Consider the following 22615-nt stretch of genomic DNA (forward strand, 5'->3'; position numbering starts at 1 on the left):
CTTACCAACTAGAATTATTTTTCCAGATGTTTTCGTTAATTATAAAAATGGAAATTATTGCACTTGGTGCTTTACAATAAATATTCAAGCGGCCGGAGCTGTAAAATATAACCTGGCCATTTAAGTGATTTATGACAACAGCGCAATGCTTGAGACATTTCTATTAACTGAAACCTTGAACTATCTCAAGTAAAATATTGAAAGGAATGAAGATGTTTTAGACTAAAGAAAACCAAAGCACTTATCGTTGAGAAGGATAGATTCTTCTCCTTCCCTTCTCCACACAAATATCGTCAAAATGTTACCGAACTCAGGTTTGGCTACTGGCCACTCAAAAGCCAATAATTCGAGAAGCAAGTGTCAGTAGAAAGGAAAGGTGCTTTAATCAGAGAAGCCGGCAACCTGAGGAGAAGGTGGTGGATTCATGTCCCGAGACGAACTCCAAAGTCTTAATTGATGATAAGAAAATCTCTTATAAGGAATAAGTTGGAAAAGAAACCTTTATTTTGATCAGGTCGTTTCATAAAATTTTATTATGTCACAATAATGCTATTAATTCAGGTATTCAAGACCACTGGTAATAAATTCATTAAACGTCCTGCTATGTTACAAAGTTAAAGTGTTGGTAGCTTTTTGGGTCCATGATAGTGCCTTCAGCGTCGCCTTTCTCAGAAAAATATTTGATGGACAATATTGACCTCTTGGAACTCGATGTATTTCCAATATCTGAGGCCAATTTGAAATTATTTTCCCCCAAATGGGGTTACAGAATGAAGAAGTCCATGTCAGTTAGCAAATTTCTTGAAAGCTGACTTTGTATATCTGTCCCTCAGGAACTGGAGTGAATGTCCTTTTCCTAGAGGCCATAAAGGCAGCCTCCACACATCCAATGCCAGGTGACGATGATGCATGAATATGACTAGCACAGAAGGGTCGGAAGCAAAGAAGTCAGGGAGATGTTGCCTTCGTTCTGAGAGGAGAACGTTCTGAGAAGGAGAACTCTTCAGCTGTGCCTGAGAATGTGAGTACTCCCGCTGAATGAAGACGTGTTTAGTCAAGGAGAGAGGGCTGTGTGTGTGTGTGTGTGTGTGTGTGTTTCCTACTCAGCTCTTTTATTTTTCAAGAGTAGTCTCTGATAACTTACTTTGGCATTCTCTTCAGGAGAGCGCAGTTTCAGTGTCAATATCAAGCTGGTTGCTTTTTGCTCTGCTGTGAATAGCAGCCCTGACCAATCTATTTCAAAGGACAACACTCCAGGCATAACACACAATGCAAGTGTAACATGGCAATTTGATTTTCAAGGAGCACTTCATAGGAAGCAGGGTTAAACAAGCAGCAAGCCAGTCAGCTCTTGAAAATGCATTGTATCAAACCGAGTGAAGAATCCCAGAGTAAAGGAACACTCTCAGCTTTCTGCAAAACCGATCGTATCCCAAAGGTCGAAACTTGTCTTATTCTCGGTAATCTTGAGCTCACCTCCCAAAGTCTTTGCCCTTCCTGGAGCATGGTTTGGTGCTCTGAGACCCCAGGCTGAGGGGCCTCAAACTCCACTCAAGAGCTCCATGGCCAGTTTCTCTTTCCCGCTCCCAGAGATGTCTAACCCGTGAACATACATCATATAACACATTCAAGACCGACACAATAAATAGAACTGAATGGATGTATTCAGAGAGCCTCATACAGAGAGTAAAATCCTAAAAATGAGACAGGCTATCTTAAATTATCACAAAGAATTTGGGGGCAGGAAGAACCTCACCAGAGCAAAGCAGGACTTAATTTCTAATGCTCTTCCTCCAGGCCTCCCAACCCCTTAAACAACCATGGGGTGTATGTATCAGTAGCAGTCACCCCAAGACAAACTCTTAGAGTGAATTCTGACTCCTTGCCTTAAAAATCAGAATAATTTCTTCTAGAGCAGTCAGAATGTTTGCATCTTCCTTTCCACAGATCCGAATCAAAGCTCGGGTTCAGGTCTCAGTCTTCTCGTGCCGGAATCGCTGTCATTTTCTCTACCATGAAAGCCATCTCTCTGGTCTGTCACTTTCCCTTGACAATGTCACATGGTTCCTCAACACTCTCCTGGCTTCTCTGGGATTTTAGTATCGGTCAGAGCAGTCGTCTGACCGGGCTTTGTTACCTGCCTCTGGTTTAGGGCAGCAGTTCTCAAATATTTTGTTCTCAGGACCACTTACACACGGTTAAAAATTTCTGAGAACCACAATGTAGGTAGGTGCGTGTTACATCTATCAATATTCACCGTATTAAAACTTAAAATGGAGACATTATAAACATCTATTTATTAAGTAAAAAATAATAAACCCATTACATGTTAACATAAAATATTTTGTGAAAAATAACTAGATTTTTCAAAACAAACACACATTTAGTGAGAAGAGTGATGTATCACTTTACATTTTTGCAAAGCTCTTTAATGGCTGGCTTAGAGAAAGAGTGCTGGATTCTTGTTTCTCTTTCTGAATTCCATGTTGCAATGTGTTCTTTTAATTGAAGTTCCAGAAGAAACTGTGGCCTCACACAGCTGTGTCCTTGGAAAAGGGAGGGGAAGAGTATTTTAATTGTCTCATCAGCTAATTTGGGATTTTCTTCTTTGATTCAACACCAAATCTTGACAAGTGATAATTTCTTAAATGCTATGTGCAACATAGGAATTGATACCATATCAATGAACTTCTTTTACTCTATTACATTGAAATCCATTGGCTTATCTTGTACTTGAAAGCATCTTTTACCCATGTGTGCTATTGCAACATCATGCATTGGTCATCTGGAAAATACTGAGTAACTGATTTATGCAGCTCTTACAAATATTTATGATTTCATTATACAATACCAAAAAGTAATATTTATTATTATAACTACCGATCTCATAAGAAAAGTCAGGTACTTGTGAGATGCTGTTAAGTCTCACTGTTGTGAAGGTAAGTATTCCAAAATGTAATTTTCACGTAAAAATTCAAATTTTATCACTGATGACACCTACTGATGGTTGTTTTCCTTTGATGTACCAGGCTTGCTTTATTCATTTTCAATATAATGTCTGCCAAATACCCAAATCTGTATAACTATAGCTTACCTATTAATCATTTGTTCAAATAAAACATCTTTTACAAAAACGTTGGCTAATTTTAGCTTACAATTCAAACAATCACAATGTTTTCCTCATGACAACATCATACTTCACTACAGAGCTGACATACTTTATGTGTAATCCCCATTTTGTCACACAGAACGTTAAAAAAACGTTTTCAAGGGTTGACATTTAATAAAAATTAATACTATTTTCTGCCTCATCAAGGACATTCTTAAGAGAAACTGGCTTTTTTTTTAACCTCAAGCTTGTGATTGTGAAAAACAGGTTGACAGCTACATAGTTTGGTGCCACTGTCTTGATTCATGCTCGTGTGGCAGCCGTTTTATCCATCGTTGCTTTTACACCATCATTGCTTTTACACCATCATTGCCAGTGTCAACACAGTGGAAAAGGCAAATGATGCCTGAATATTATTATGAAAAGTGTTGTGACTTCATGGACCACGTGGGAATGTCTCAGGAACCCTCAGGGCCCATGCACCACACCTGACGTGCTGGCCTAATACAGGGCATGCCCAACGCTGGCTGCATATTAAAAGAAGGGAAAGCTTTTAAAAATACCTGTGCCCAGGTCCAAAGTCAGACCAATTAAGTCAGAACCGTTGAGAGTGGGGCTCAGGCATCAGTATGTTTTAAAAGCTTCCCAGGTGTTTCTACTGTCAGCAGAGTTGAGAAACTTCAGTCTGGTCTCAGTGGTATTTGAACCTGTTTTCAAGTCTATGTTTCTTCTTTTCTCCTTTATTATTCTGACTTTTCCCGCATTCTTTGATGTGCCAAGAACACTTACCAATCACTCTTCCAACTCATTCAAATCTTATATTCTTTAAAAAAACCTTTTCAGACTTTAAGTAAAGAAGGTGATAAAAATAAAACATTAATGAACTCATCACCCAGCTTGTGCAATTAATTGGTGATTTTTTTTTTTACTGTATTTCATTGCTTTTTATTAAAAGACAAATATCAAAATAAAAAGCTTACCTCCACTTTTTTCTTTAAAAAAAAAGTCAGGGGACTAGTTTAGAGTAAGTATCGATTTAACTCATTCTCTTGTAATTACTCCCATGACAGGGAATGATGGTCAAAAGGCTGTTCTCTCAGAATAAAAGTTTCTGAATCACAAAGAAGGGTACATTCCCCTCTCTGTACTATACCCAGAGAAGCACAAGGACGATTGTAAAACACGTCTAACAATGGATACATTTTTAAATGTTTTCTTCTTCGTTCATCACAGCACTTTATCTTGAAGCCGTTTGGTTTAGTGAGAATGTATTCTATTCTTTCCTTTGGGCTTTCAGATGATTATTGATTACTACATGAACTTGTTCTTGGGAAAGAATCCACAGTTTTGTTTTGTTTTGTTTTGTTTTGTATTTTCTAATAAGCAAATAAAGAAAATCATGTTGCCATTTATTAAATTCCTTCATATACATAACACTTTACTCGATTTTGAATTTCACTGGATAGACTACTCTGGCATCAGTGGATGAAGAGTTGAGCTTGTTGATGTAAATTACATGATAGCTCTCTATAAGTGACAGAATTTCCTGATAAATATTAGGTCATAAATCAAAGGTTAACAGTATTATAAAAATAAATTTTCTGCTTATGACATCTTCTCCTATGCAAAAATATAAAACCCTTTTAAAGATAACATCGTTTTTTATGCTAACCCTCCCACATCTGAGCACACTATTTTCTCCTTCCTTAAAAAAATAAAAAAGGCCAAGAGAGTCTCAGATGACCAGTGACACCAAGGGAGCTAATGGCAAAAATCCATGAATCCAGCTTGTGGGCCACAGGACACTAGCCCTCTAGCATGGTTGATAAAATTGTTTACAAAATGTCATTTGAACACTTTATTAGATGGGAATCGGAGGGAAAAAATTATTTTTCTCCCTTCATATGGACTGTAGCTCTGAACGGTTATCAAATTGTCTGATATAACACTAAAGAGTGACTGATACTCAGAGTCTGAAAGAGAAGGAGAGAATTCCTCCAGGTCAGAAGAAGAGGATAATGCTTTTTTTAAGAGTCTATCAAGAGATTGATGAAGAGGAATTTCAGGCAGGCACAGGAAATGGCTAGAAATAAACGCCTCAAGCTTTGCTGGTCTTCCACCATCGCATTTCAGAGCTGCCACAGGGAAGAGCTTCACAGCCTGATTGACCGCGAAGCAGTTAACGTTCCCATTAAAACTTGCTAAATTAACTCTCTGTATGCTTGTGGACAAATAGCAAAAGGTCAGGCCTGAGGTTTCACTGGCTTAACAATATTCAATTTTCTTTTATTATCATTATTGTCACTCTTTTAAATTATCATTGTTTCAAATGAATTATTTAAACTATCAGTACATCAAATTTCTATGAAATGGGGAAGTAACATTAAACAGATCCAATCATGATGCTCCCTTCATGGGCCACGTTTACCTTGAATTGAGGTCCTCTCTTTTCCTGCTGGACCACTGAGATGGGACTTCAAAGCAGTGTGCATGTGAGCTCCCTTCGCTTTTATCTGTGACAGCGCTAGTACCATTTGGGGACTATCTTGGGGGAAAAAAGTTACATCTGCATACAATTTTGTATCTTGTCTTTTCTTCCTTGCAGAGGGTTACCTAATGGATTCATTAACTTGTCAGATTATTTGGTTACTCTCTGTTTCAATCATTTCTACTAATTTTTCATCTCCACTTTTCCTGTTAACTGAGAAATTTTGATGTTTAGTTTGTTTGGCTTTCCTTACACTACATATTTATTTGAAATATCCCGGCTTATTTCCATTTTTACAATCCCTTTTCCCCCTCCCTTCCCCTTCCTTTCCTGCTCCCTGGTTCTCATCGTTATTTCAAAATTCTTGGGAAGGTTCATAGATCTCTAACTATTTTTCAATATTTACCATGTCCTAGGCATGGAGATATATAGATATAGACATAGATATAGATATCTTTTTCATTTTCACAATCATACTCTGAGGTAGGAATTATCATTTCCCCCAGTTTGCAGATATCAACCTCAAGCTTAGAAAGAACAGGTGAATTGACCAAGATAGTAGGTGGCAGAGTCATAGGTGGAATCAAGCTACATTGCTTTTCCCTATAGAATGAGATTCTTAACTGCTCTGCCTATGATTCTGTCTCTAACCATAGCCACAGAGTGTCCTTTAAAAAAGGAAGTTATTAACTAATATAGATGATGTTAACCTCGAAAGAATTAAAATGTATTCCAAATTACAGAAGCTTCCCTTCATGATTCTCTACAGGGCTATTATCTGTAGATTTATCCAAAGCCATCTTGAAGGCATTCATGTTTTTTATACTTAGCATCTCACAGAGTAGAATTTTCAGAAGTTTATTATTCATCCAATTAAGCTGCTTTTCCTTTTAGACCTTTAAAAGTTCTCCACTCATCAGTCCTTTGAGCTTCATGGCATTTTTCTGAATTGCTGCCTTATCTGTGTTCACTCCCTTCCTTTCTTCTTATATTATTGGCATCTGTCATATCTCGTCTAAGCTTTGACTTTTCAGAGTCGTAATTCAGTCAGTCTGTTACTACACTGTTGTCTCTACTTCTTCTTGATATCTCTAATTGCCCTCCTTTGGATCCTCTTCCCATTGGCTGTATTCTTCTGAAAGTACAGATCAAACAGATGTCACAAATTATTTCTGATATGAAAGCTTTGCTTGGGAACTACTGTGAAGGATGGGTTGAAAAAGGGAGACGCATCTAAAAGTCACAAAGCTCTTGCAGTAATTAAGAGGTGATGAGGCCTTGCTGGGGGGGACGGGGATGGGTTATAAGAAAAGGAACTCAAGTTAATGAAAGGAATTTTGGTTAAGACACAGCTCTTGGCATTTGCCCACTAAACGGCCTTGGGCAAACACTGTAGGTCTTTGGGCCTTAATTCTTTTACTTCCAGGAAGAGAGCTGTAATGTCTACCTTACCCATTGTTTTGAGCATTAGAGGAAATATATTCATACAGATTTATAGGAAGTACTCCAGAAGTTGTACTTATTACAATCTTGATTTGGGACAATTAGGTTAAAAAGGGAGATATAGGGAATGAAGGAGAAAAAGAATGAAAAAGAACTCCAAGATGTTCATCCTGAGAGACTGGGATAATATTAGTACACCTTGAATTATTTCTGGCCTTCGAGATTTCTAGTTTGTTCCTAATCTGCCACAATATATGGGATTTTGGTTCTCATTTGGAAAAATAACCATCTTTGAAAAGATATATTTTTGATAATACTGGCTTATTATTTGCCAGGTAACTGTGCTATCTGTGAGTTTCTATGTGTAAGAAGTTGGGAAAGAGGGGCAGTAACTGGTGGGAGAAAAAGAGTCAGAGTTAGGCAAAGGGGTAGGAGGAAGAAAGATGGGAGGTGGTTCTTTCTGATGCATAGCTTACACTTTTCCTGGGTTTGCTCCGGAGTGTTTTTAAACAGTGTACAGATTTCCTGCTCATTATTGATTCTGCCTTATAGTACCTGTATTTTATCATGGTTTGTTTCCAAAAGCTGAGTAACCAAGTGATAGATTTTTTTCAAGTGTTTGCTCTCCAAGAAGACGTTGATTCCTATTATATCGTGGCTTAATTCACAAATACTGCCAGCGAGGACTTCTGTTTACTGCTCAGATTCAAGGCTGTAGCCATTTATCCTTCCCTAAATTATTCTTGCCCAATGGAGAAATTTCACCAATAGAGTAGTAGGGTAGTCTTACATTACAAACAATCACTGTGTTTTAAAATTTGCATTTCTCCCTGTTAGTACTCATACTCCTAGCTTAGAATGATTTATCCTTGTCAACTTTCTGTCATATGTTCCACTGCCATTTAAACAAAATAGTAGGTGGCCTAACACCAAGTACATACTTTCCACAGTAAGATTTCAATGCCGTGATGCCTTCTGCTCCCGCCCCCCCACCCCCCGCAATGCTATTCCTCCTTCCGTCTCTTGGTAGCCTTCCTAGTGATTTTGTAATCTGCATGCTCTCTATCCTCTTTCATCTTCCAAGCATCTGACATTCAAATTTTAGGCAGGCTTTCCTTTCACTTGCTAATGTGTTTTCATTAGGGCTTTTAACACAGGTGTTGAAGAATTTACACAGCCCAGTAGGGCTTTTCTATTTCCTCCCACAGTTCAATTGGCCAATGTAATAAACAATTTAGTCCTTCCTATTTTCCTTAAATACTCTATAAAATACTCTATAAAATTCCTTCATTACTCTCAACTGAGCCTTGGAAGCTAAAAATCTTACATCTCACATCTTTTTTATTTATTTATTTATTTTATTATTATTTTTTTAACATCTTTATTGGGGTATAATTGCTTTACAATGGTGTGTTAGTTTCTGCTTTATAACAAAGTGAATCAGTCATACATAAACATATGTTCCCATATGTCTTCCCTCTTGCGTCTCCCTCCCTCCCACCCTCCCTATCCCACCCCTCCAGGCTGTCACAAAGCACCGAGCCAATATCCCTGTGCCATGCGGCTGCTTCCCTCTAGCTATCTACCTTACTACGTTTGTTAGTGTGTATATGCCCATGACTCTCTCTCGCCCTGTCACAGCTCACCCTTCCCCCTCCCCATAACCTCAAGTCCGTTCTCTAGGAGGTCTGCGTCTTTATTCCTGCTTTACCCCTAGGTTCTTCATGACATTTTTTTTTCTTAAATTCCATATATATGTGTTAGCATACGGTATTTGTCTTTTTCTTTCTGACTTACTTCACTCTGTATGACAGACTCTAGGTCTATCCACCTCATTACAAATAGCTCAATTTCGTTTCTTTTTATGGCTGAGTAATATTCCATTGTATATATGTGCCACATCTTCTTTATCCATTCATCCGATGATGGGCACTTAGGTTGTTTCCATCTCCGGGCTATTGTAAATAGAGCTGCAATGAACATTTTGGTACATGACTCTTTTTGAATTTTGGTTTTCTCAGGGTATATGCCCAGTAGTGGGATTGCTGGGTCATATGGTAGTTCTATTTGTAGTTTTTTAAGGAACCTCCATACTGTTCTCCATAGTGGCTGAACACATCTTTTTTAAAAGTTGGCTTTCTGGAATTTTTTAAAAAATTTATTTATTTATTTTTGGCTGTGTTGTCCCTTTGTTGCAGTGCGCGGGCTTTCTCTAGTTGCTGTGAGCCGGGCTACTCTTCCTTGCGGTGCTTGGGCTTTTCATTGCAGTGGCTTCCCTTGTTGCGGAGCACGGGCTCTAGGCGCACGGGCTTCAGTAGTTGTGGCTCGTGGGCTCTAGAGCGCAGGCTCAGTAGTTGTGGCACACAGGCTTAGTTGCTCTGCGGCATGTGGGATCTTCCCGGACCAGGGCTCGAACCCGTGTCCCCTGCATTGGCAGGCGGATTCTTAACCACTGCGCCACCAGGGAAGCCCTGGAATTTTTAATTCAAGAATTATTTCCCTGTATTTAATTGATTTTATCGGAAGCTAATTTGAACCTTGTTTCAGGCAAAGTTCATCTTTCCTTAATTAGTACAGCAAGCACATATTTTTCCTGAATACGCTTACCATTCATGCATTAAAACTTTTGGTTGCATTTATTTGGGTTGCATTTATTAAATGTTGTCTTAAGAAATACCATTCAGAAGTCTTGGATTTGATTCTTCAGTCTATTAACCAGAATGGACCATCAGCCTCTCCAGTGACAGGGCACCTTCTTTGTGCCACTGAAATTCCTTCATTCAAATGGCTACTGTTCCCTGTGTCTCCTCTATGGTTGTCTGATACATTTGTATCTGGTAGGGAAATCACATCCTTCAGATTTTACAATTATTGTAATTTTAATCATTTGTGATTCCCCAATTCGTTCTACTACATAACTTTATTTCAAAGTTCCCTTCCTTAACTAACACTGAAGCAATAACTAGAAGGTAAGCTACGTCAAAAATACCTGTGTTCTTCCTTGTCATCTGGAGGTCACCCTCACTATCCTATTTCCCCTGCAACCCTGAGAGATGATTGCATGCGCTTCCGATTCTCTCAATCAATCTCAGATTAAAAAAATAAAAAAAGCCTATCATGTCATTCTGAGATAAATATGTAAAACTCTAATGAAAAACTATTCAGGTATTCCTAAGTTTAAGACCATAGACCATAACCAACATAAAGCTTGATTTTTTTTTTTTTTTTTTTTTTTTTTAATTCCCCTCCCCACCTTCTCATTCTATTTCTCATGATTGGTTATTTTGGTTCTTTAGTATAGCATCTCAAATACTATCCCTAGGATGACCTGTTTTAATTTTTGCCAGGCTGCTGACAGCATCAACACTGTCTTGGTGGAGTTTACAGGGAAGAAACCAGGTCAAATGAGTAGCACAGCTACCCCAAACTCCTTTTTGGGCTGTCTTTGTAGGATGAAATCACCCAAGCGTTCTTTAAATCAGAGGATGTTTGTTTAGTGACTGGTCAGTACTGCTGCCCTCCCCAAAGGAGTCTAAAATGTCTCCCTTTTAGCTGGACTCTGGGGACTGTGGCAAACAGCCCCTTGATCCTTAGGACGCTGCTGAGCAGTCATCCATTTAGACAGAATGTACGTTGTCCCAATGTGAGGACTTTGGCAATGTCAGGAAAAGCTGCAGTGAGAGTACAATTAGAGGTAATAAGCATCCCTTATATTTGTAAGTGTCCTGTAGCTTTTAAAGCACAGTTATGTATTTTATCAGTCAGGATAGACTGGGTTATACTTCAAAAAAAGAAAAAAAAATCCCCGTACATTCAAACAACAAAGGTTCATTTCTCACTCACAGCACATGTTTACTACAGACGCATTAGGTACTTTGTTCCCTCGCCTTTTGCCTTCTCACTCTAAGACCCAGGGCAATGGGGCAGCCACTATCCAGAACATTGCTGGTGGTCACGGTAATGTCACAGGAGGTCTCACTCAGAAGTTAAACCTTTGGCCCCCACATGACATGTGTCCCTTCTGCTCAAAATTCATTAGCCAAAGGAAATCATTGGCTGGAACTGGCCACAAGGGCATCAAGAAGTATAATCCTAAAATGTGCCCAGAAGGGAAAAAAACTGAAATGACTATTTGGAAAAAGCACTAATGATTACTACAGATAAATATGACCTTAAAGGTTTTCTTAGCTATTCAATGATGCAAGGAGTTGTGGAATTATCCTCATTTTCCAGATGCATTGAGGAGGCAGCAATGGCAGAAGAGCTTGTTATATTGTTAGCACAAGTCTGTGTGCCCGACGCACAGTGAGGCCAAACAAACCGAAATGTCAGAGTTTGGAGCAGAGAAAGGTTTATTGCAGGGCCATGCAAGAAGACGGGTGGCTCAGGCCCCCAAAATCCCTAAAGCTTGATTTTTATAACTGAACTATTTTTGCTGCTATCAGAGCAAAAGTACCTTTGATGAGCATTCATGATTGTTGAAAATGGGGAAAGCAGAGACGGAAGCAGCAGCAGAAGACCTCTGAGAGACAAAGGTGCACCGAAACTACACCCACAGGAGCTGCCTGCAGAGATTTGCTTAAGTACAGGTAGGTGGACTTGAGGACGTGCTTTTCAGTTTGTTTCTCCTTTCCTCTCCAGCCACTCCTCTGATCTACTTGGACAATTTGTTCTGAAAGGTCTGAATTGGATGTAGAGGAATATTAAAATTCATCAGATATCTGAACTAATCATCTTTGCATTTTCACTGTATAGATACATCCTGGGAGTAATTACTCATCTCTCACAATATACAGAATATTTTATTTTAATGAAACAATTAGAAATCAATGTAAAGAATTATTTAATATGAACACAGACCGTTACCAGAAATGCTGTAGGAATTCAGAAAAAGAAGACATTGCAAATAATTTTCACACACCAGTTAGGATGCTAGTGAGACACAAAGAAATGTGACTTTAATAAGGTAGTTGTTCTAGGCATGGGAAAACCACTCAAGCAAAGGCACAGAGATGGGGTCTCCACGGCACATATTCAGAGGGCTGGAAGGAAGCCCACTTGATTTGATGGAGGCCGTAATTCGAGGACAGGAAGAAATTATATAGTGGAAGGCAGCTTGACGTAAGATCTTGAATATGAAACGACGTGAGATGAGACCCAGTCATTCAAGGAACTAGATCTAACCCTACAGAAAAGGTACTGAAGAGTTTTAGTAGAGATGAGTTTTATAAAGTATAGTCTATGAGCAATATACTGTACAGAGTGAGATGGGAAAAGAATGAGAGCATTTGCAATAATTTGGTCATGAGGTTGATGGTAAAGGTCTAGGCTAGAGTGGCTATTGTGGTAATAAAAATAAAGAGATGTGAAGCACAGTGCAAGAGAAAAAGTCGACTGTACTTGGTGTCTGCAGGGGAGCCAAGAAGTTTGGGAAAAGAGAATGCTAAGGAAATAAGAGTTCCCAATATATTGTTTAATACATTTTTTTCCTTCATTCTCATTATAAATTCTATAGTTGGGGTAAAAATGAAATGAAAAAACAATACACTAGATCCTCCTGGAGAACTGAATGTGATTAAAGGGTCAACAGTTTTTAGACATGGATCTGTTTTGATACTGTAACTCAAGATCTAACTGGTAAAACTTGATCAATGATCCTATTTACTTATATACTGAGTAGAATTTTTTGTGATTTGTATGTTAAAGACAAAACAATGAACTTTAACAAGCGGGATTTCAAAATGTCATTAGTGTTAGTTCATTAGTTCTATTAAATGTTTTTTTACTTCAACGAGAAACAAAAGCAGTATTGTATTTTGCCTTTGCTGCATTAGTTTAGGACAGAGTCCTCGTTTTCTAATTTTTTTCCTCTAATGTTAAAACACAGGATCTGATTCCTTTTTGCACAACATTTGCTGTGGTTGACTTTCTAACAAGGACCTCTGTGACTCCTGCTCCTGGGATGAGGAGGTGTTTCAGGTAGAGCCTTGGCTTGAGGGGGAGTTATCTTGCTGCACAAAAGATTGGATTTCCTCAGAAAAAAAACGTTTTCTCTAAAATACTTTCCTGTTACTCAGTATCAGATACTTACCTCACTGGGCAAGAGGGGTTAATAGCCACCTGCTTGCTGTCTTATTATTTCCTGTCCATTTAAATATAGGCTGGAAACATATCCCTAGATCCATTGGTACCATCTTAACCAGCAGTAAGGAGGACATTACAAATGTTACTTCTATTCTGATTCTCCCCAAATCATGCATGAGTGCAGAGCTGCTTTAAAAACTGCTGTTTCTTTCTATTTATTCTTCTAAGCTTAATTGAACAAAGTGTACATTTAGGTATTGAAAATATTACGTATAAACACATTCTACATAGAGAGATTTCAAAACTTACGGATCTGCTTCACGACCTTCGAACTCCAGGAACTATCTTATTTGGATGATGATAATATCAATAGTTAGCACTTACCATGTACCGGGGACCATTCTAAATATTTTTAACATGTTAACTCCTTTAATCCTCACAGTAACCCAGTTTTATTATCCCCATTTTCCAGATGAGGAAACTGAAGCTTGTAGAAGTTAAATAACTTTCCCAAACAAAGTGGCAGAAGCAAGATTTTAAAGCCTGGCCTTTGTTTTCAAGAATCCTGAGCCCCTGGAGAAATTTATACCAGGGCAGGAGACCAGCGCCTCTGAGCACGAAGGAAAGAGCTGCAGAGATACCCGACTGTAATCGCAGAGTCCGCAACCTTGTGAAAGGTGCTGAGTGGCTCCTAAGCATGGAAGCTGACCCTCGGGGACCATGTGGGGCTGGAACATGAACGTGTTTGAGGCATCCAGAATCGGTGGAGCATCCCCGTGTGGTCAGTTCTGGGTGAGTCTCCACACACCCAAGGAACTTTGAGGACCTTGGAACAGAAGGACACCCATAGTTATTGAAATGGACTTCGCCACCAGACTGTCAGAGTGGGGCTCAGAGACTAATTTTGTCTTCAAGTAAACAACACTACTTAGCACACAGGGGTTTGTGGATTCAGACATATCCTCATTTGAGTAGAAACAACTTTAGAGCCACATACAATCCGCTTTTCCACCACCTGCTTGTAAAAGATCACCAAAATTATCAAGTAGAGCAAAAATCACATAGTTATTTAGGAAGCAGTGCATGTCTTATACCTTCCCAGCTTTTCCACATCATCATTTTCCTCAAAAGCTAGACTTTGAGGAATCAATCAGATTTATTTTTAAGTTGAAAATACCATATATTAACAACATTAAAAAGCAACAGAATATCTCCCAAGGGTACTAACTACCACAACGATAACTATATTTTCATATTATCTTTCACTTGCATGATTTCACATATTTGCAGTCATATCTTGTTGACTGTTCCATTTCTTTCTCAAAGCCCATGAATGTTAATGCAGCAAATTATCTTCTAAACTTGAGAATAACAGAAAAGATATGACTTGCATGTTCTTCAATTCTTAGACTGATGCTCCCCTCCCCGCCTTTTTTTTAAACCACTACATGTTTTCTTTCCTGAAATACCTTGGGTTTTCCAAATAACCTGGGCTTTTGAAATAGCTCAGACCTATTCTGGCCAAATAACAAACCCAGCAGACTCCCCTTCCCCATTGTCATGGTGGCTCCTCCTCTGTTAGTAATTTGATGGAAAGAGTACTGGGGGAATCAGGCCCCAGTTCTAGTCCTCTCTCCATCTACCTTTAGGAGTTTGTGTGCAAATTAACCAACCTTATATAGTTAGCATTAAAATGTGACTGCAGATGGTGATTCTGTCTACCTTCCAAGGTTGTTGTGAGGATCATATTACCAAAATCTGATCAAAAACGCTTCAAAACTTTGACACAGAACATAGATGTAAACTGTTGCATAGGATAAAATTATTATCTTAAATGTAATCGCAATGGCTTTTCCCACCTATCATTTCTAAGCATTCAACTGAGTTGAAGAAATAATTGATACATGGAGTGGCCTGTCGTGTGTGGGTACCATTGTCTGAAAGATGTTGAACCATTTACAGAGCATCCTGAGATAGGCAATATTATCATTCACTGCATAGCACCATTAGTTAGAGGGAATGCTTTAAATCCAACTAGGTGAGCTACTTTCTTTCTACTCGGTTTTAGAAAAAGGTACTGAACTGTCATTAAGAAAAAACTGATAACGATTATATAAACTTCACAGATGTTTACTCCATTATCCTTTTTGTCATTTATGCAGAGGTCATGTTTCCCTCACAAAAAAGCCCTGAGCTGACCACGGAGCAATAGGAGTTACTAAGAGCAAAAGCTTTGTGATCTGTTTTCTTCTTCTTTTTGAAATTATCACTTTCTTCTGTAGTTAGTCTTTGTAGGCCTGACTGATTTTAGAATGCCCTCCTCTTAATCAAAATTAAGAACATAAAACATTGAACATAAAAGCAAATTAAGCAGGTCTCTTACCTTAAAATTAGTTGATAAAAATCACCTAGAATTTATCTTACCTCTAAAGGAATGAATTGGATTAGTGGATATTTTTGTTTTTATTAGAAAATTTATCATAAACTTATGTGAGAGATATTTAGCTCAAATTAAATCAGAGCGTTGTACGTCAACTATATTTCAATAAAAATTAAAAAAAAATTTCTCTTTAATGAAATCAGAGGGGAAAAGTGACCTTAGAGACAGTAGTGGTTAAAAATAAAAGGCCACAAATTATTTAACACTCCTGACATTGGAAAGAGCTTGCGACTGCTTTAACGAATAGAGTATAGTAGAGGAGGCGCCATGATTTCCCGAGCCACATCATAAAAGGTTGCACCTTCTGCCTCATTCTTTTTCCAGGTGCTCTTTTTGAGGGAAGTCAGATCATGGAAGAGGTCCTGCTACACTGAGACAACACACATTGGAGGGGCATCTTTGGGAGCATCCAGAGAGAGAGCCCCAGCTCCATTCCCAGCCAACAGCCAGTCTCCAGCGCAGCTACGTGAGTTACCCTCTGGGACATCTCGGCCAGCTGAGCCCCCAGAGGACTGCCGCCCTGGCTGACCTCCAGACCATGACTGCATCAGAGTCCCAGGTGAGATAAGCCTAGCCCAGCCCTGCCCAGACCCCTGACACACAAAGTCATGACAAAATAAAATGAAACGCCTCTAAGTTCGGGGATCATTTTTTACACCATAAGATTTACTAGAATGGTAGCCTTAAAATTAATTTATGTGACTCTTAGGTAGTTGGTAAGGCTAATGTACAATTTTCAAACAACCAAAGTTCCTACTCCTGGTTTTATCATTCGCTAACCCTGTGAGCTAGCCAAAGTGTCATTTTAATGCCTTGGTCCCTTTGTCTATAAAATGGGAATATTTCCTTAGAGTTATTTTAAAGTTTAAGTGAGAATACATGTAAAAATCTTTTCAGAAGGGAGCATATGTAAAGCATGATCTTCATACTAAACTTAGCTAATAAGTAAAAATTATAATGCAAATGTCTTATAATAGAAATGCGATATTAGTTTTTCTTACAGATCAAATTTTCAGAGATATTTAAGATATTTTTCTTATTTTCCATAATAATGTTTATTGTTGGATTGAGGGAGTGAAAGAATAAAAATTCAGTCAAAGTACATAAAAGCATATGCTTATTTAGAGGTTCATTTTCTTCTCCCTTCTTGTTGTGATATTACTCTCCATGATGTATTATGGGTTTTAGGGGTCATTTGTATTCATCATAAAAATCTCCTTTGGTATTATTAGAGCTCACTGTGGGATGCTTAGGACTGTCTGAAAGTCATTCATCATTCAGAATTTATGATAGAACCACTATTAGGCAGCTCCTAGACACTCTGTCATATTTACACTTCTGGAAAACAACATAGTGAAAGAACATTTAGGAAGTGACCTTGATGCTTTCATATTGTGCTATTGGGATAAATATCATCAATGCTAGAACTCTTTAACATCAATTCTATCAAGAATCAACTGCTAAGATATCTGAAAAGCTACATTCCCACATTTTATTTCTATTTCCCTCTGAGTGTAAATGAGCTGTTTCTAGCAAGCATGGTCCTTGATGTGACATTGGAGTGTACCTTCAAATCATTGACAATTACTAAGGTCTTTCAGGAGATGAAGGCTGCAATCTTCAGACTGTATTTCTGGGAAATATATATATATATATTTAGCCAGACTACCTTTTCTGTAGAAGGAGGAAAGTTGCTGTGCAAAGAAACTGAGCTGTCCCCTTGAATAAGCCTCACGGGTCTGAAAATCTGCTTCGAAAGGGTGCCCAACTCACGGTGAGGCCAAAAAACCCTAAATATCGGAGTTTGGAGCAAAGAAAAGTTTATAGCAGGGCCAAGCAAGGATAATGGGTGGCTCGTGGACCCCCAGAAAAGCTCAAACTCCCCGAAGTGTTTCAGCAAAGCATTTTTAAAGGCCAGGTGAAGGAAGGGCATCCCAGGGTGTGTGGTCACCTCGTGTGCAATTCTCTGATTGGTTGATGTTGAGGTCATAAGGTGGTTGACATTATCAATCCTAAGGTGCCAGAAGGTCTAGGGGCTATGCGCTCATGACCATCAGGTAGTTAATTTCTTCCATTTGGTTGTGGTTTCTAGCATCTGAAAAACTCAAGAAATATGCATGAGATACTGTTATCTGGGTACTTCTGGGTACTTCAGAGAGGAGTGACAGCAGATATGGGGGAGGGTTCTGTCCCAGAAAGGCCCCGTAGCGCCACAGAGTCCTGCTGGTTACAAGGGAAGTTGTGCTTCTCTGTCTCGATAGGTATCTACCATTTCCTGGAGTCATAGATTACACAGGAAATAGAGGAGACGCCCTGATTTCTCATCATCCCAGTGATACTACCTCTCTTACCTATGCGAAGGTGGTGAACTGTGCAGTTTATCTGCAGTGCTCGTGTGCATGCCTTCTCTTTCTGAAAGCAGTAAAGAAAAAAAAATCACCCTTTGTGTAGAATATTTAAGACAATGCCAACCCTCGTTTTGGAAGACTAGAAATTATCTTATTAAGTGTTATTGTTTTCCAGTACCAAAGCCAGTTCTTCAATGCAAAGTACAAAGTGTGAAACTTTCTTGTAAAAAAAAAAAAGCCTCCATGATTCATGAAGAAGAAAAGCAAAAATTACACAGAATTCAGAGTCCCCCCAAATTTGGATGCTTATTGTTTTTCCAGGCTTATTTCTCCTTATTCTCTCCCGATGGCCCTACTCCCACTGTAACCAGTCTCTCATTGGCAAACATGCTCTTAGACTTTACACAAACTATTCCCAGTGCTAGGAATGCACTTCCCTGTTATTCCAACGGTTGAAAAAGCCCTGCCCTTCCCCAAGCGCTCCACTGAATTCTAATTTCTAAAACTTCCCATATGTTCTCCAGCCGGAATTATCTGTCCCTCAGACATACCTTCAGGGGAATCTGTTTATACTTCTATCAGTGGTCTATTGTGAACTGTATTTTATCATTCATTATATACCATGTTTGAAATTAAAGATGCTTAACACGTTGGTTGTCAAGAATTGTGAAGGGTCTAAGACTTTATCTGACTACAAGTCAACGAGTGTGCCTAACAGATTTATGAATGCTGGAAGGAGACATGAAACTCCCAGGTCAGAAACAAAGGACTTCACTACCCACAGATACAGCAGTGGCCAGAGTATCTGTATTTGCACCGTTTCTCTGAATCCTGAATCCCGCCAGCTGCCATGAAGAAGGCAGGTGTTGCCTGCATAGGTAGTCAATTGCATAATGGAAAAGAACCCAAATCCTTTTTAATGAGCAGTAAGCCTGCCTGACCTTTGCCCAGAGGAAGACGTTACCTTTATGACGCTGGACAGTACTCAGACCTGCCTTTGCTGCAGAGAGAGCTCTCTGCCGTCTTCCAAGTCTGTTCACTGTGCACACATCCTTGGAAAGACAGCCCGAAGCCAAGCCAGGCAGCACCGCTGCTCTTAAGACATGAAGAGATGTCATTACAGGGAAATTTGCCAATATGTAAATAGTCACGAGCAGAAATACAGCATTTTGGTTATCACGTAAGATGTAGCTCGGCTACTTGAAAGCAGGTACGAAATAACACAGATAGTTTTGAATCACAGGCAAAAAAAAATACTTGTTCCTGCCAAGACAAACATTTAGTATAATCTTTTTCTAAAGAAAACTTTCTACATAGCCCAAACATGTTTTTGTTTTTTCAAATTAACCTTGAGAATGCCAACATTGAAAGGAGCCATAATTAATACTGGAAGATCAGAAGGGAAGATGATTATCGTAACAGGAGACATATGCCTGAATATGAGAGGGAACTGGATGGATTTTATTTTTAAAAAGTCAAAGAATGAGTAGGGCATATACTGCATTATATTTAATGCAACATTTACATGGAAGTTGCCAGAACTGTCAGAAATGCTTTTAGTAGGATGTCATTTTGCAACTCTGTATGTATTAGAGATGACCAGGATAATTATGGGCCAATTTTGGTAACTAATATTCACTGCAAAATATCCAACCCCATATCTTCCATGCCTGGCTCCACCCAACATTCAGACCTTGCTTCAAAGTTACCACCTCAGGGAAGACCTGTGATCAACCAACCTAGATCTGCACCCAGACCCTACCAGTCAGTCTGAGAGGATCTCATTGTTGGGTTTGTTTATTGGTAACTCCTCCCTCCCCAATCCTCCCCTACACCCTTGCCTACATGAGAGTCACCGGGGAGGATCCTTGTCTGTTTCTTCATAGCTCTTCTCCTGGACATAGAATAGTGTCTGAGATAGAAAAATCAAGAAATAACCAAAGGATGAGTGGATCCATTGTTTTACTCTCTCGGCTCCAACTGGGTGCCGTGCTGTTCATCTCTCTCTCCATCCATAGGTTTCTTGGTAGTTGTCAACTGTTCTCAGCAGTGTGCTGGCAAAGTTCATTTTCTCGAAACTTGTAGATCACAGGTAAAATTATGGCTTGGCTAAAGAGGAATAAGGCCCTCTCATCCTTCTACTCAGTTACTCTGGTTTCCTCTTTCTCATTATATTGCTTCTCTTCATTTGTTCCTTGGTTTTCATTTTTTTCCTGAGTATAGCGTCATTCCTGGCCACTCTTGGATATCTTAGCAGTTCACCCAGTTCATAAACCATCTTCCTTTCAGCCTCCTCTCCTGCTAATCACTCAGCTTCCAGCAACCTCTGTGTGATGTTTGCATGCAGCCATGTACCACAAATGTACACACATATGTTGTGTGTATTTTGGTCTGATAAATCCACAGAAAGAACGATAAGGGCATAGAGTGAATGCAGGAATATGGAGTCTCACTTTTTCAAAGCAAATATTAATTTTATAAGCGCAATTTCAGAAAATAAATCAAATTTTTCTATTTCATCTTTGGGTTGGGTCCCGTAAAACGTGAGTTGTATCAAATTTCAGATTATTTGAGCCACATCAAGTTTTGGATTAGTCAGTCTTTCTGAACCAGGGCAGGATTCTAGTAAATGTTCCCAGGAAATATATCAACTCATCAACTCCAAAAGAATACATGTATCTTTTTGTTTCTGGTATTATTTCTAATACAAATCATATTCCCATTCATCCACCTGCCTCCACCCTTCCTAAATTCTTGCTCTTTTCACATATTCTGCAGAAGTAGATTTCCCGGAGGATAAATCAGGTAGCAAGCAAATGCTATTAGCACAGGAGTTGACCTAGGATGGAGCCAGGCATTTTCAAGTTGGACGGGTGATTCATCTCCCTGTAGATTACTGTCTGTTTCCCTCTGTGTCCCTAGGGTTTTCCTAATTCATCTTGCAGATCAAACCTGGTTACTCAGAGCCTGAGGTGTGCTGTGAAGGACAGAAAAGGGTGTATTTAAGGGGAGATGTCAGCTACCACATACAGAAAAAGTTACTTAGCATTGGCAAGTCTTTCTTCATTGCTGGGCAAGCTTTCCTTCTTCTCCCTATTTATCTATGTTATGTTTCTTTCAGGTATGTTTCTGATGCTAACAGAAATACCATTGGTTTCCTTCTCATCCAGTTTCATATCCCAGTTTCTGTTCATTCAATCTAAGGCAACAAACTTACATCCGGTCTCTTCGTGGCTCCAGTAAAGGCCCTGCTGGTTGCTCATTAGTTTGCAGAGACTGGTCTGCAAATAGGGAGACTTCTTGAGAATGATTAGGGGACTTTTCTTTACCTGGCAATGCTTAAGTGCTGAGTTGAAGGAAGTTGAAGCCCGGAGGTAATTGTTACAGATCACGTAAATACCAAGAGGAAGGCAAGACATGAACTCTCAACTGAGAAGGTTGCATTTGTACTGAAATGCCAGTAATTGACTAAACGAGAGTTAGGACCTAAGTCTATTTATCTTTGCAGGGATTCTTCTGTCAATAAAGGGAAAAATATATTCAATACGGTGCTAAAAATGATTCAGAAGTTTTAATTTTTTTTTTTTTTTTTGCGGTACACGGGCCTCTCACTGCCGTGGCCTCTCCTGTTGCGGAGCACAGGCTCCGGACGCGCAGGCTCAGCGGCCATGGCTCACGGGCCCAGCCTCTCCGCGGCATGTGGGATCTTCCCGGACCGGGGCACGAACCCGTGTCCCCTGCATCGGCAGGCGGACTCTCAACCACTGCGCCACCAGGGAAGCCCAGAAGTTGTAATTTTTGATGGAAAAAAGTTGAACAAATCTAGCGATCAGCAGTCCTAACTAGTAAAAGTCATGAGCCACTGTAGCAGTTCAGAAATATTTATTGTCTTTAGTGTCTGTTCTGTGAAGAGTTACAAGAGTCCAGCTTAAACCACAACACCTTGTTTCAGGGTTTTATATCATACTGATTTCCTGATATCATACCAAGACACAGTGATATAATCCATAAGGCAAAGAACTCAAATTTAACACCCGGCCATCACTTTCTGCCTAACCCTTAGGCATAATCACCGAGTTTCCTTTTTAATCTTACCTCTGTAAGCAGTTCCTTCATCCTTACAAAGTTTTGAGGGATGTATCCTTGCCTCAAAAATATGGATAGCATAAGGAAGAAACTGAATGTCGATTTTAAAAAGTAATAATGTTTGACCATGAAAAAAATATGGATAGCATTTTACATTTTTAAAAATTTTTATTTTTTTATTGAAGTATAGTTGAGCATTATATATATATATATATATATATATATTTTTTTTTTTTTTTTTTTGCGGTACGCGGGCCTCTCACTGTTGTGGCCTCTCCCGTTGCGGAGCACAAGCTCTGGACGCGCAGGCTCAGCGGCCATAGCTCACGGGCCCAGCCGCTCCGCGGCATGCGGGGCCCTCCCGGACCGGGGCACGAACCTGGGTCCCCTGCATCAGCGGGCGGACTCTCGACCACTGCACCACCAGGGAAGCCCGAGCATTTTATATTTTAACTGTGATTCAAATTCTCTCAATGTGGTAAAAAGATAAAGGTGATTTATCAGGAAACCTTGTACACTTAAAAAATAATAATAAGCTATTATGAAACGAATACTGAATTAAAAGAAAACTAAACTCAACTTCACCAGATGGCCAGAAACTGCAGGCAGTTCTCTGT

At 39.3% G+C, this 22615-nt stretch overlaps 1 long non-coding RNA gene across 1 annotated transcript; it reads left to right on the forward strand.

Annotated features, from left to right (window-relative positions):
• Nucleotides 1–16372, forward strand: LOC117197021 (uncharacterized). The gene is made up of 4 exons (XR_004477489.2): nucleotides 1–1021; nucleotides 11486–11629; nucleotides 13597–13916; nucleotides 15889–16372. It is a non-coding gene; the product is annotated as an uncharacterized LOC117197021 (long non-coding RNA).
• Nucleotides 16373–22615: the final 6243 nt, after the last annotated feature.

The sequence above is a fragment of the Orcinus orca genome, chromosome 21 (genome assembly GCF_937001465.1).
Source record: "Orcinus orca chromosome 21, mOrcOrc1.1, whole genome shotgun sequence".
NCBI classification, from domain to species: Eukaryota; Metazoa; Chordata; class Mammalia; order Artiodactyla; family Delphinidae; genus Orcinus; species Orcinus orca.